The following is a 14,917-nucleotide window of genomic DNA, read 5'->3' on the forward strand; positions in this document are numbered from 1 at the left end:
ATGAGTCATATAAGGAAAGAACTGAACTCTCCCTGGGGCTGTGAAGCAAGGCAGAGGAGACAGCTTCAGGAAGTGAATTTGCAAGAAGTGAATTTGCAGGGCAATTGAATACTGAACCCTGGCAACTGGAATGGTTGCTTGAGAAGCTTTGGCAAACACACACACACACCCAAACCACCAAAGTCCCTAGCTAAAGGGTGCAGGAGGTATTCACTGGCTTCACCTTTTAGTGTGCTTCTGCCTAATTTGCACTTCTTGAGCCAAGTAAAGGGTGCTAAAATGGAAGTTGAGGAGCACATTGCTAGAAACATTAAGACCAACAACAAAACATTTATAGCAGGAGGTCCTTGGATGACCAGGGAGTCAAAGGTGAACTAAAGGGGGATAAGGAGATTGCAGAGAAGCCAAACGAAATCTTTCTATCTGTATTCACAGCAGAAGTGTGGGGCTTTTCTTATTGCATGCAAAGATGCTCCGTTCTTCTTTTTGTCTAAATTTTGTGCTTCCCATTCCCCTGATCAACACATGCACAATTTGCTTGGGCAAAACTCAACAGGCCTAGTCAGTGATCTGTGTATGGCCTAGGATGCTTTGTGATTTGCTGAGGTTCTGCGGCAGAGGATGACCAAGGACTCAGACAAGTGGATGTGGGAACATTTTCCCAGAGGCAGAAAGTTAGAAAACTACTGCTTCAAAGTAAATGATGTCCTCACAGCTATGCCACTGAAAAAGCCTGCAAGAATCGCTTGGGTATCTTTCCTCTTAAGTTTCATGCCTTCTACTACCTCTCTTAAACATTCTTAAATCTTTGAAAACTGCAAAGAAATAGTGTTAAGATCAGTAAGAAACATGGAAGTGTAGTCTGGAACTCAAAGTAACTGCAGATCCCTGGTGAAGCCATGCCTGACAGATGTAATCTAAGATTTATAATCTTAAAGACACTTGCCTCTCCTAGGGACTGTTGCAGCAGAGCAGCCAATGGCAGCAGTACAGCTGGAAGAAGCATTTCTGGGGAAGAAAAAACAATCAGCAAATGTGATTAGAACCTTTTGTTTTGGGACATCTAATGCAAGTCTGTATTTAGAAGCAAATCCCACTGAATTCAGTAGGACCAGCTTCATAGTAAGTATGCTTAGAAGCGAATCCTTGAGGTGGATTCATACAAAATTTTATCACACTCTGAGGGCACGTCCACCATTATCAAGTCACCAATCAACTGTCTTTTCTGGAAAACCCTTCTGATAGCAAGAAGAATGAAGTAAACATCTTTGACCACAGTTGACTATGTTTTTCTATCAACAGAAAATTCAGTTAGAAGCTTCTTACATGAAATAGTTGTTACCTTATATCTTCTTCTTCTTCTTCTTCTTCTTCTTCTTCTTCTTCTGTGATCACGTGCAGCCCAGGAGGACTGTCTTCTGTGAATATGGTCTTAACAGTTATATTTATATTATATTTAGGGACAGGAGATACAAATATAGTTTATTTATAGTTGACCACAAATAAAAAGTTACAGAATGTAAAATGTAAAGGAACATTAAACGGGGAAAGGAGAAAGAAACCAATCATAGATTGTTGAAGGAAAATGGCAATATTTAGACATTATGCAACTTGCTTTGTAATTAAAAAAAATTAGAGTCCCCCAATGAAATGATCAAAAGGAATCTGAAGGTTGTCTTGGGAAGGACGGTGTAAGACAGGCTTCCTCAACCTCGGCCCTCCAGATATTTTGAGACTACAATTCCCATCATCCCTGACCACTGGTCCTGCTAACTAGGGATCCTGGGAGTTGTAGGTCAAAAACATCTGGAAGGCTGAGGTTGAGGAAGCCTGGTGTAAGGTTACTTATCTTAGGACTCATCCACACTTAGCTTTGCTCCACACTTTCTAGGCTCAGGAACTCTGCAGAAAACCTGATTGTCATTTGCTCAGATTCAGTGGGAAAACATATGTTTTCCCAGGGAGAACACCAGGACAACAGCAACAAACCTCCCACTTGGACACAGGCCTGAAAAGCCAGGACCTTTGCCTAGGAAGCACGGTGCAAGAGGAAGTGTGGTTGAGCCCACAATTCCTCTAAACTCCTAATAAAGGCTGCACTTGGAAAGTACAAATATCACTTTTTGCTTGTCCACACTTCTGCTTGTTCCAATCTTAGAGAGCACAGGACTGTGTGGATTTTCGTTTTCCTCGCTGCCTCCCATGGGAAAACCTGGTGTTTACCATTGAATCGGAGCAAATGCCAGTCTGCGGAAAAAACAGTTTATGTTTGTTCCCATTCAGCAGCAGAACAAGCAGAAGTGTGGACAAGCGATGTGTCAGCAGAAGGGGGCCAAGGATGCCTCTGCTCAGCCCGACGACCCCAGAGCCCAGCCTCAGGCAATGGTGGGGGGGAGTTGGGTGGTAGCAATAAAGCTTTCCATAATCTGTATTTATGAGAAGATGTTGTTGTTGTTGTTTAGTCGTTTAGTCATGTCTGACTCTTTTTTTATATATATGATTTTTTATTGGTTTTACAAAAAAAATTTAAACAATACGAACATATAAAAAGACATACAAACACGTATAGTTTCATACCTTTTTTTCATAAACCTCGTTTCTCAGACTCCCCCATACCTCCCTTATCTGCATCCCAATGTCCAAAGTTTTCCAGCAACTTCCAATTAAATCTGTCAAACATATTTCTTCTTAATCTTTCCTTCAGTCTAATCTTATATCGCTGTAACCCTTTCTTTCTCAAAACCTTGACATTCTAACATTCATCAAGTCTATAATAGTCCTTAAGATAGATTTTAAATTTCTTCCATTCTTCTTCTGCCGTCTCCTTCCCCTGGTCGCGGATTCTGCCGGTCATCTCAGCCAGTGTCATATAGTCCATCACTTTCATCTGCCATTCTTCCAGAGTGGGTAGTAGTCGTGTCTGACTCTTCGTGACCCCCTGGACCAGACCACGCCAGGCACTTCTGCCTTCCACTGCCTCCCGCAGTTTGGTCAAACTCATGCTGGTAGCTTCAAGAACACTGTCCAACCATCTCGTCCTCTGCCATCCCCTTCTCCTTGTGCCCTACATCTTTCCCAACATCAGGGTCTTTTCCAGGGAGTCTTCTCTTCTCATGAGGTGGCCAAAGTATTGGAGCCTCAGCTTCAGGATCTGTCCTTCCAGTGAGCACTCAGGGCTGATTTCCTTATGAGAAGATAGCTAGTTCAAATAAGGCACGCCATTCTTAAAACCCAGTGATTGGGAAGAGCCAGGCTCCTGGAGCAGCCAGGCCATATAGTTCTTGCAGGCTCTGGTTGACAATATATAGCTCTTGTTGACAATACGCAAGTAAGCAGAGAAAGCTCAACTGAAATAACTTTCAGTTTCATTATACAGGCAGATTTATAAGAATCCATCACCACATGGAATACAAAGGATTTGGGAGGACATAAAGGCGGTAACGAAGCCCCAAGTGAATGGAACATGTTTTCAGATTAAAATCAGTATACCAGTAACACATATAGACATGCCAAACATAAACCTAAGAAATTAAGCTTGAACTGGAATAATGAAATTATATAGGAATTTTAAAAGCCATTGGCAGACCATTGCTTTAAGAAGCAAATTTTATTCTATTTCTCTCCCTAAATAAGGCTTTTTTACATTACCTTTTGCAGTTCCTTCGGGGTACTTAGACAGGCTGCAGCAGTTACATCTAAATTGCAATGGGGCGATGTATTTATATATATAGCAGGAAGACTTCCTGCTTTGTAACTGAGTACTATAAAAAACAATATTCAGCATCAAGCTGCATTTCCTTAAAGTCTTGTATTTTCTTAGGAAGTATGTGGCTGATACGCTGCCAGCTCAACTTTGATGGTCTATAGATTTTGTTTGCTTTTGAGTTATATTAAGATGCCGCACAAAATACAATTATATTCACCAACCACAGTTTTTCTACAGTGAACAGAATTTCAAAATACCAAATGGGAACATAAATGATATGAATCCTGCTCAGGCCTCTAACTAGCCTAAGAACAGGAATTTTGAAGTGCTGTGGAGGCTCTCAGGTTGAGGTGGAAGGTTTCAGGAGCTGGGAAAGGAACTCTCTCTCTCTCTCTCTCTCTCTCTCACTCTCTCTCTCTCTCTCTCCCATCTTCTTGAAATCTTTCTTGGCTATGATACTAATAGGGGCTCAAAATGGGGTCTGATTATTGCCACATAGCAAGTGGGGGACAATTCTGGAGTGAGAAAGAGGGGGAAATGTCCCTTTACCTTTCCTATCACTCTTTATAGATCTGGAAAGAGAACCTTTTTAAGTACACATCCTCCTGACTCTAATCCCCACTACAGAACAATACTAGCTTGTAGGAGTTCAAGCAGGCCAATTCCTGCTGTCTTTCTCATCCCCCTAGAAATATACTCAACTGAACCATTACTCAGGTTATTTCAAGAATAATCCAAATTTGGGCCTTCAACTCCTTCTCACCCAGAGGCAAAGGCCCACTCCTACCAAAACCTTTTTGCCTAGGGGTCATATACAACCCCCTCCAGCCACTTATGTGGTTGCATGCCTTTCCTATACTGAAAACAATGGACATATTGAGGTGGTTGGTTAGCTCCAGAAGGGGCTGGGCCATATTTGTGCAGCTGGTGGCAAAGCCACACCTCTGAGCACACCACGGTCCATTCCCAACCCCAGCCTTCTCCTCCAGATGTAGTGCTTGCATTGAATCAGAGAGATGCTTCTCAGAGCTGATCTTCCATTCACTGTGCAAACAACTATCTTCAGCTTGGGAAATGGAGAAGTTGTCAGGAACCTTCTCCATAATTGTGTTTTGCATCAGAGGAAATGTTTCCCCCCCCCCCCAGCTTCATGTAGCAGAAGAGGATGAGTTTCCAGTTAACATCTCACCAGATGGCAATGGATCGCTCATCATGAAAACCACACACACACTCAAACATGTGAATCAAAGCCTAACTTAGAAAGAGTGTAACCACTTTTGTTTGCTGCTACCCTCTGTTTCTGTTTTGGATACACTACTGCCTGTTTAGAGTTATTAAGAAATTACAACAGGGATCTAAAGCATAGTATGGGAAGGATTCACATGCAAATCTAAAAAAAGAAGGGCATTGATTCATTCTAGTCATGTGTTTCTAAACTTGCATGTGTAAAGTCATATTGCAAAGATTAGCTGAAACAAATGATGCTTAGATTGAACAAAGTGCTCTTACTTTTCAACATAAAGCTGACATAGTTCAATGTTTTTTATTATCTCTGTATACGCCATAAAGCTATGGCATCATAAAATAGGACATGGTAACAAGCATTTTATTGCTTATCAAAAGAACCTTTATGTACAGAGTGCTTCCAACAATAAGAACTGAACGTCCAATCTGGATTCCATCTTTTTAGTTCCTGCTCCACATTTCCTGTGGAGTCAGTGGATAATGAGAATCTGAAGATCAGGACCTTTTTCTTTTTTGAAAATGTAAGCATAAGGAATCCTTGTCTGCCTCATAAAATCAAATAAGTAAGTGGCTTATAGGTGGAGATGTCCTTCCCCTCCTCTCTCGCAGCTGATGTATCTCCTCTTGGTTACTGAACATGTGGATGGGCAAGAGGTCCAATGACAGTATCCCCACCGACAGATGCCAACCCCAAACCACAAGGAAGGGTCTTCTAAAAGTGGGGAGAAGACAGGGTGGAGCTGGCCCAAGAGCCAACGCCATCACCCACTCTGGACACAACTGGGATGAATGGGGAAGACCCAAGTTTCTTGTCATATACAAATTCAAATACATGCAGGTGTGGGCTCCTCTGGTCTAATTTGAAGCGTGGGGGTGGATTAACAGCTGAATAGTGCTCAAACTGGACAGTCCCCACCCCACCCCACCCCACCCCACCCATATCAGGTAAACCCAAATTTACAAGGGGAAATATTTGAGACTGGTGGTATTTGAAGGCGATGTTACATGGACTGTGCAAATAAAACAAAACACAAACAGCTGCAAACACACAATAAACTCTGGTGTGGAGTTTATCCTTCTACAGGGCAAGTGGGGCCCATAAGTCTCTGTGACCTAAACCCCCCACTCTGCTGCCAAATTTCATAGTAGTGAGTTTCCCCTCCCCATTAATAGATCTCCCCATCCTACCCAACAGTGCCTTTTCCCCTCCGCTCTTTGCGTCTCCCCTCGCCTCCCACTCCCTTCACCAAATTGGTGAGAAAGTATATGGCAAATTACTGTGGCGAATACTGTGCTCCAGCCACTGCTGGCCTTGTCCTCCCCAGAGCATACTGTATGTTTGCTAGATGTTTACATTCCCATTTGATTTGCATAGTCCACAGTACATTACCCTCAAGCAACATTTGAAAGAGGAAAACATGAATTAACAGCTGACTAATGTTAAAATGTGGACAAGCCTACTCTGTGGTCCTAAGAGAAAACCCTGGATCATATATGAGGCCACTCTTTTCAAGCTATTGTATAGAAATGCAAGCATTCACTCCTCCTTTTTTTCTCCTTTGGATTTGTACAACAAATTGGTGAGCAACAAGGAAAACTGTAGGGAGAAGTCCACTTTATCATTCTAGGGACGGGACAGAAGAGATATTCATGTTTATCTGGCACTATCACAGCTTTGCTGAAAACTCGTGAGCCAGTTCACTGAGCTATGGAGGAACGCAGATATCCAGGGTAATACCTACTCAGAATGTTGTGAAACACAAGACCAAGAAATCTGAGCTTTCAACAAAGCTCTTGAAAGAAAGGCAGAACTACCTATAAAATATTTCCAGTTGTAACAAAAGGAACTTATCCTTCCTTGGAAAGGAGATATTAAATTAGATGGTCAACTTGAGCTTTAATGTGTGATCTTATACTTGAGAATAAGTTCCATTGATCAAAGGGGGACTTACTTCTGGATAAACAGGTAAAGGATTAAACCTCCAAGTGGAGAACAGCTTTTACCTTTCGTCCTGAGTTTGAGTGTCATGGGCTTTGAAGACACTCAAACTCAGGATAAAAGGGAGAAATGTACTAAAAGGAAGGCACGTTTGGCAACCCCTCACCGTAATCAACTAATGCCTGGAAACCTATGTCCCCACTGTGGAAGGATGTGTGGATCCAGAATTGGCCTCCACAGTCACTTATGGACTCACTGTTAAGACCTTGTTCATGGAAGACTATCTTACTCGGCTATGAGTTATTGCCAAAGAAGATAGGATTACAGTATAGTGACAGTTGATTATTTAGTGAAAGCCAATTTTAATTTGTGGAGCTGTGGGTTAATGACATGTTTAGGCATTTATTTTATGGAGATGCTTTGGTTCTGGGATGCAGAAAATGCTTTCAAGGTGCATGTAAGGAGTTATCAGGCATGTAAGTATTCACATTCACTATTTTTGAAATAGGTTTATACACTTAAATGTATGCAAGAAATAAATATAAGAACTTGTAAGGGATCAACGGAGAAAATGCATCAATTGGTCTTGACTACAAAGAAGGCTGATCGCCGAAGAATTGATGCTTTTGAATTATGGTGCTGGAGGAGGCTCTTGAGAGTCCCATGGACTGCAAGAAGATCAAACCTCTCCATTCTGAAGGAAATCAGCCCTGAGTGCTCACTGGAAGGACAGATCCTGAAGCTGAGGCTCCAATACTTTGGCCACCTCATGAGAAGAGAAGACTCCCTGGAAAAGACGGGAAAGATGGGAAAAGTTGGGAAAGATGGAGGGCACAAGGAGAAGGGGATGACAGAGGACGAGATGGTTGGACAGTGTTCTTGAAGCTACCAGCATGAGTTTGACCAAACTGCGGGAGGCAGTGGAAGACAAGAGGGCCTGGCGTGCTCTGGTCTGTGGGGCCACAAAGAGGCGGACACGACTAAATGACTAAACAACAACACCACAACTGGTTTGTTTGTTTGTTTGTTTTTGTTTGTTTTCCAGAAAAAAGGAAGGGCTCAGCTTCCTTGGCATTCCTGTGAGGGCTGCAACTGAACCTGTTCCTCACCACTTCCCAGGTCCAGGCCAAGGTGTAACTCTGAAAGAGAATGAGAGAGGTGGCATTGGCTTTTGCTGTGTCTGGTAATTTATTATGCTATACTTCTTCCAATGTTAAAAAAACCCAAAGAACCCACCCATGTTGACATTTTGTCCAATTTTTTATATGCAGTTGATTACTAATTGATTCATCAATTAATTGATTATATTTAATTGGTGGATTGCCCACTTCAGCTAGAAAACAGAAGGCAATTTCAAAGGTACGGCTTTACAGTGTTCTCACTCTGATGGTCCTATCTCAGCACTGGAGGCCTGATTCCATGTTAATCAGAAGGCATCACACTTCTGGTATGGCTGCCTTCTGGCTAGTCTAGATCGGACTTGGGTCTCAAAAATTTCTCCACAGAAAAGGCCTCACCTCATCTCCTGGAGAGATTTTCTAGCGCTTTGTGGCTGGCATGCTCACTTTGTCTCCGTAAAGCAGTATCTTAGGCAGGAGTGTCCTCTAGTGGACAAGAATTGCTGCCAAGGCTTAGCTTGTCTTCCTAAGCTCCAGCGCTTGCCCCATTAATGATGAAGAAATGTGTCAATTTCACTGGTTGTCCTGATGGGTGACCTTCTGCAGAGAGTGGGAGAGGGGGAGCGTGACCTTACTATTGCTTCTAGGTGGGAACTGGGGGCACAGGATTACAGTGGTTCCAATCCTACCTTCAGGACCAAGTCCAGAGAGCAGCATTGGGAGAGGGACTTTCGTTCCCCTGCTATTTAATATCTACGTGAAACCATTGCGAGTTTTGGGGCGAGCTGCCACCAGTATTCTGATGACACTCAGCTCCATAACATCTGAATCTGGCGAGGCTGCACAGTGGGCACAATGGGAAAAGGTTTGAAGAAATACAAGCAGAGCAAGAATCCTAGCAATACAGAGACACTGTGAGTCAGTAGCTCCCGTGTCCAAGAAATTGGTGAGTTGCCTTCCCTGGATTGGGTTGCGCACACCCTGAAGGAGAAGGCCCGCAGTTTAGGGGTACTTCTGGATCCAACTGTCACTGGAGGCTCAGGTAGGCTCCACGGCTAGAAGCGCCTTGTACCAACTGCGACTGGTTTGACAGCATATGATACCTGTGCTCAGAGATCTGCACTGGTTGCCAATTTGCCAAGTTCAAGGTGCTGCTGTTACTATACAAAGCCTCAAAGCCCGATGAAATTGCCTTACCCTACAAGTGCCCACTCAGCCAGGTACTAAGAACAGTCTTGTTTAGATAAGTCTACGCAGATGCTTGGAAAATTGAGGTGATTTTAATGTTTTTTAGTATTTTAGCTTTTATTAAAAAAAAATCCTTCCAGTAGCACCTTAAAGACCAACTAAGTTAGTTCTTGGTATGAACTTTCGTGTGCATGCACACTTCTTCAGATACACACTGCATGCACACGAAAGCTCATACCAAGAACTAACTTAGTTGGTCTTTAAGGTGCTACTAGGAGGATTTTTTTTATTTTGACTATGGCAGACCAACACGGCTACCTATCTGTATTTTAGCTTTTGTATGTTTTAAAGTAGGGTTGTAAATTTGTCTTGATTTTATTGTCTTATCTTTTTCGTGAACTGCTTTGAGGTTTTCCCCAATCAAGTGGTGTAGAATTTTTATCAACTAAATAAATAATAAAATAAAACACTCTGTTTCTCATTTTTCCAATCTTAAATCCAGCAAACTACAATTCTGTATCAGTGCAATAGTTTTTTCTATTAAAAAAGTCCTCACAAAAATTCCTTTAGCATTTTAGTATAAATGTTCCCTAATATGTACACACAATTGCCTTATATTAACACACTGTTTTCCAAACAGATTTTCCCTAATACAATGCACCTTTGTGTGGTGTTTTCACTGTTGTATGCATACTTATGCACACTTTCCCCTGATGTACACATTTTGGAGTTAGAGAACGGCATCACAAAACTCAGAGAAGTGTGGATTCCAAAGGATGGCTGCATTTCAGTACACACGATGTTTTGAGAAATGTGAATTATGGTAGGTACACTCGCATTAACGTGCAAACTCACCCAACTTCCCCCCCCCAATCCTACCTGCTACATAATCAGATGGGTTCTTGGATGCCTTATGTGTCCTTGAGAGGGTGTTGTCTCAGAGAACCCCAGTCACCTGGGCTGCTTGCTATCTGCCTTCCCAGCCACCATCACTATTCCCACCACCAGGGACGCGGACTTATAAAAAATATTGGGGGGGGCGGGAAAGCTCATGAATAATAAATAAGCTCATGAATATGCAAATAAAGTGGCGCCGCCTCCTCGTGAGCGAATAGGGGAGAGCGTGCTGCGCCTATTAATCAGCTCCGAAGGAAATTGGGTGGAGCTTTTGCTCGGGAGGGAGGGCAGGAGGCATGCAGCCCAACCCTGTGCATTTTGGGCTGGGGGAGGAGCGGCGGCGATGGCGCTCTGCTGGAGGGGTGCCGGAGATTATTGGGGGGCAGAGCCCCCCCAAACGAATTTTTGAGGGGGCTCGGGCCCCCTCAAGTCCCATGGAGTCGGCGCCTATGCCCACCACACACAGTTTATTGTGGAGTGTGTTGTTTGTGAGCACCAGTAGCTTCCTCTGTGTCATTTTCAGCCTTGATCAGGAGGAACCAGCCAAGCAGCCTGCGCTGGCCTGATCTCCCAGTGTATCCTGTTGGAGTTGGGTAAACACATGGCAGCAGCATGCAGAAAGCGCCCACTAAGACTGCTGGTGGAAAGGGTGAAGAAAACTTAGGGTTTGTTACTTATGTCAAACAAAGCCATTCTAAGCATCCTTATTACAGGTGACCAAGATGGAGCCAAGAAGTTAACACCAGCTCATCCTGTAACAGCCTTGAACTAGTAGAAGAAGCAGGAAGCAAGTAAAACCCTGGATGGAATTGCCAACAAGCAGTTACTAAAAGAGAAGGAATGAGTAAGGAGGAGGAACATGTTGCCTTTCCGGTTCAGGTACCCAGTTCAAGCATTGTTGCTTTACTCCCAACATACAGGATCTGACATTCCACAACTATTATATCTGATGTCCTGGACATGCCTGAGCTTTATCTTGCTGGAACCTGACTGACTGGGCTCTGCTTCTTGGTTTTGGAACTGGAGCTAGCAGGACATCATGATCTGCTGCCCTAAATTCAGCAGAGGCTAGAGGTTACTTGGCTAGAGCCTGGTTTTCCAGCTGAGACCACTGCCTGGGACAGAATAGCTGGTCGTCTCTGTGCCCATACATGCAATTGTTACCTTTGTGGGTTTTGTTATATATTTAAGCTGTTCTTCTCCAAAGAGCTCATGGCAATTCACTTATGGCTCTCTAGCCATCCACTGGCTGGGGCAAACCCCTTAGCTTCAAGCAGTCAAATGCTGTCATGACCTTCAGATAATTCCTTGGGCTATTTATGGACGAATGATCGCAATCCAAGCAAAATGTTTTTGTTTAAACCTGAGTCTTTAATCCAAAGAAAACAACGTGCATTTTATCTACATTAGGCAAAGAAATTGCATTGCTCGTTTTCATGTTTTTCGGAGGGGCAACAACATTTCCTTGATCTTCCAAGGTACACAACATTTTTGCTTTCCATCATAACAGGTTCCATTGGCTGTATAGAAGACGGGGCAAAGCAAAGTGGAACATATGTTGAAGTTTTTCCGACAAGCAACCGTATCAGATTCATTTGTCTCTGAAAGGGAAAAAAAGGCAGCAGAGAAAATATGGTAAGTTTCTTTGTTTCTTGATTTTGAGGAGGCACCTACTTAACTATTATATAAGAGGCACAGAGATAGTATTTCTTAAAGAGCACTTCATGGTATCCTTTGCAGAATTTGAAAGGCATGTTCCCACGTTAACTTCACAGCCTGGGAGTCTTTGCATCACAAGTCTTGATCTTGTTTTTCATAGAATCATAGAATTGCAGAGTCATCCAGTCTAACCCCATGCAATGCAGGAATCCCACCCACAACCATCCTTTTCAGAAGGATTGGGTTCTCATTCAGATACCAAACATTGTTTTAAACAGGAATGAGAATGTTCATTTGCTAACCTAGAATCAGATACTGAAGACTCTGGTGCGCATGCATGGAAATCTTTCCTTTCATCTCTGAAGAAAGTAAGCTGAAGAGTACAGATCTGAGTACAGAAGGACCAATGAAACGATTTGGTATAAGGCACCTTCCTCTGTCGAACTTTTAGCACGCTGAGCATGTTAATTCCGTTTTTCTCCCAGGTAACTGATAATCTCACGTCTCAAAACTTTTTACTACCATTCCTCATTTGAAGACTCTTTCTTTCCCTACCACCCTTTACAGCAAGGAGAGCCAGTGTGGGGTCCCTCCAGATGGCTCCCATCATCCCTGACCAAAAGACATGTTGGCTGAAGCTGATAGGAGTTGCAGTCCAGCAACATCGGGGTGACATTGCCTTGGCTGCCTCTGCTTTGCAGTCACCCTGGAACTGAGATGCATCTTACCTGGATCAGCAGGGAATACCAGCGGGAGGAGAGCGAAGAGAAGAAAAAGGGCTTTCATGCTGAGTGCTGTGAGAGATCCTGAAGTTTTCAGAAAAGAGAAGACAGAGACACACAGTGAGGAGGAAGGTTGCACCTCCATTTATAGTGGCTCAGTGAAACTGGGAGGTATAGAAACCATGTAGTTATCCCCATGGCAATGGCAATTTATCAAAAGTTATGTTGCAATTTTCTGTTGTTGATGTTTATTTGCTACGTCACAGAGAAGTATCACCGACGGGTGAAGCTTGCATTTCAGTTTTGTTTGCCTACAAAACATCTACCGGTACCTTTGTTATGAATGCTCATGAATAGAATATTACAGGATGAAGGCATTCCAATGAACAGATGCTAATTAGCCAGATATTTGTGACAGGTTCAATGAGGTTGTATAATTGCCACAGGGTTTCGTGGTTTTGCATAAGATGCACTCCCCAGTCAGAGCCTGAACCAAACTCTGGCACCAACTCCTCTGAAAATATGCTGCCCTTTAGCTGCCATTGGGACGTGGGTGGTGCTGTGGTCTAAACAACAGAGCCTAGGGCTTGCTGATCAGAAGGTCGGCGGTTCGAATCCCCGTGACGAGGTGAGCTCCCGTTGCTCGGTCCCAACTCCTGCCCACCTAGCAGTTTGAAAGCACATCAAAGTCCAAGTAGATAAATAGGTACTGCTCCAGCAAGAAGGTAAATGGCGCTTCCGTGCGCTGCTTTGGTTTCAACAGAAGCAGCTTAGTCATGCTGGCCACACGGCCCGGAAAAACTGTCTGTGGACAAACGCTGGCTCCCTCGGCCAATAAAGTGAGATGAACGCCACAACCCCAGAGTCGTCTGCAACTGGACCTAACGGTCAGGGGTCCCTTTACCTTTACCTTTACCTTAGCTGCCATACTTTTAACCAAAATTTTTACTGTTATTAAATATGTTGTTGTTTAGTCATGTCCGACTCTTCGTGACCCCCTGGACCAGAGCACGCCAGGTACTCCTGTCTTCCACTGCCTCCCGCAGTTTGGTCAAACTCATGCTGGTAGCTTTGAGAACACTGTCCAACCATCTCATCCTCTGTCGTCCCCTTCTCCTTGTGCCCTCCATCTTTCCCAGCATCAGGGTCTTTTCCAGGGAGTCTTCTCTTCTCATGAGGTGGCCAAAGTATTGGAGCCTCAGCTTCAGGATCTGTTTATTAAATATAGACCAATGGTAAAGCAGTGTCTGGCATGAAGTATTGTTAGAAAAATTGACACAAAAATTAAAAGTGGCAAGAGGGCAAAAGAAACAAGACAGCTTAGATAGCGTTTGGTAAGTTTTTATTAAGTATACAAACAATGGAGCATAGGGCAGGACAGTACCTACAGCGTCAATACCGTCTGGTATGTATGAGTCACTTCTTCTGGGTTGTTTAAGGTAACCAGTAACAAAATGAATGGATATTGAAATAAGTACATCTAAATTATTATCAGTTTAAACTGATATTTATTTACCTGTGCTCACCAATCTAAACACCATAGGTTACTGTACATTATATTACTCTAGTGATATTCAGCCTTGCCTATAACCTTCTAAATCCAGCCTTGGACAGTCTGGGAATCAGCGTGTTTGGAATGTGCCCTTTTATTTAAAATGCATCTCTGGATTATTTGTGGGGCATAGGAATTTGTTCATTTCAAAATATAGTCCAGCCTCCCACAAGGTCTGAGGGACAGTGGACCGGCACCCTGCTGAAAAAGTTTGCTGACCCCTGGTCTACAAGATTAAATTCATGCTGTTTTGTTTGTTTTTGTTTAATTTGTTATAAATTATATGTTAATATGCAACTGAATTTGTAAGTCTGTGAAACCATGTTTGTATATTTCTTTCTATTTAGATGTTGTTGGTTGTTGTTTTTTTAAAAAAACCTCTGCTTTATTGTTCCCTGTTAAAAGAAATAGATGCTGAGTTTGTAAACAATGGTGTGTCTTCACTAAGGTGTGAGGCCTCAAAACCCTGAAGCTAGTCTTGCTTTAGGTGTCAAGCCACTATTTCTTCCTCCTTATCAGCTGCTCATCACACAACAATTCCATTCCACTGCTATCAACACTCACCTTTTATGAGATTTTTTGCTTTCGTTCCCCATCTCTCCATTAATGGGTCATCCTTACAAACACCAACGACTATCTTTGTAACCTACTGTGAACTTGTGTGTTATAGTGTGATAAGTTATTAAGCAATAGTCATTTGTCCCAAAAGAAGGGATCTGTTTCAGCCTGTTTAGAAGTTTCCCTTCCCTGGCAGAAGTGTGCGTGCTGTGAGTCTGGCCTGAGCTAACTGCTTAAATCCCTCTTGCTGGTTTTGGTGCAAGTGCCCTGTGCTATGTTACTGGTTGGAAACCCAAAGCAGTGTGAACTTCTCTCCCTTGCCTCTCCGGCCCC

General features: G+C 43.1%; 1 long non-coding RNA gene across 1 annotated transcript; it reads right to left on the bottom strand.

Annotated features, from left to right (window-relative positions):
- Window positions 1-11,443: 11,443 nt before the first annotated feature.
- Window positions 11,444-14,652, bottom strand: LOC309528921. The gene is made up of 2 exons (XR_014217985.1): window positions 12,481-14,652; window positions 11,444-11,694 (listed from the first exon to the last, which is right to left on the bottom strand). It is a non-coding gene; the product is annotated as an uncharacterized lncRNA (long non-coding RNA).
- Between the last annotated feature and the right edge of the window lie 265 nt (window positions 14,653-14,917).

This window comes from Podarcis vaucheri, assembly GCF_965113315.1.
Source record: "Podarcis vaucheri genome assembly, chromosome: 3".
NCBI classification, from domain to species: Eukaryota; Metazoa; Chordata; class Lepidosauria; order Squamata; family Lacertidae; genus Podarcis; species Podarcis vaucheri.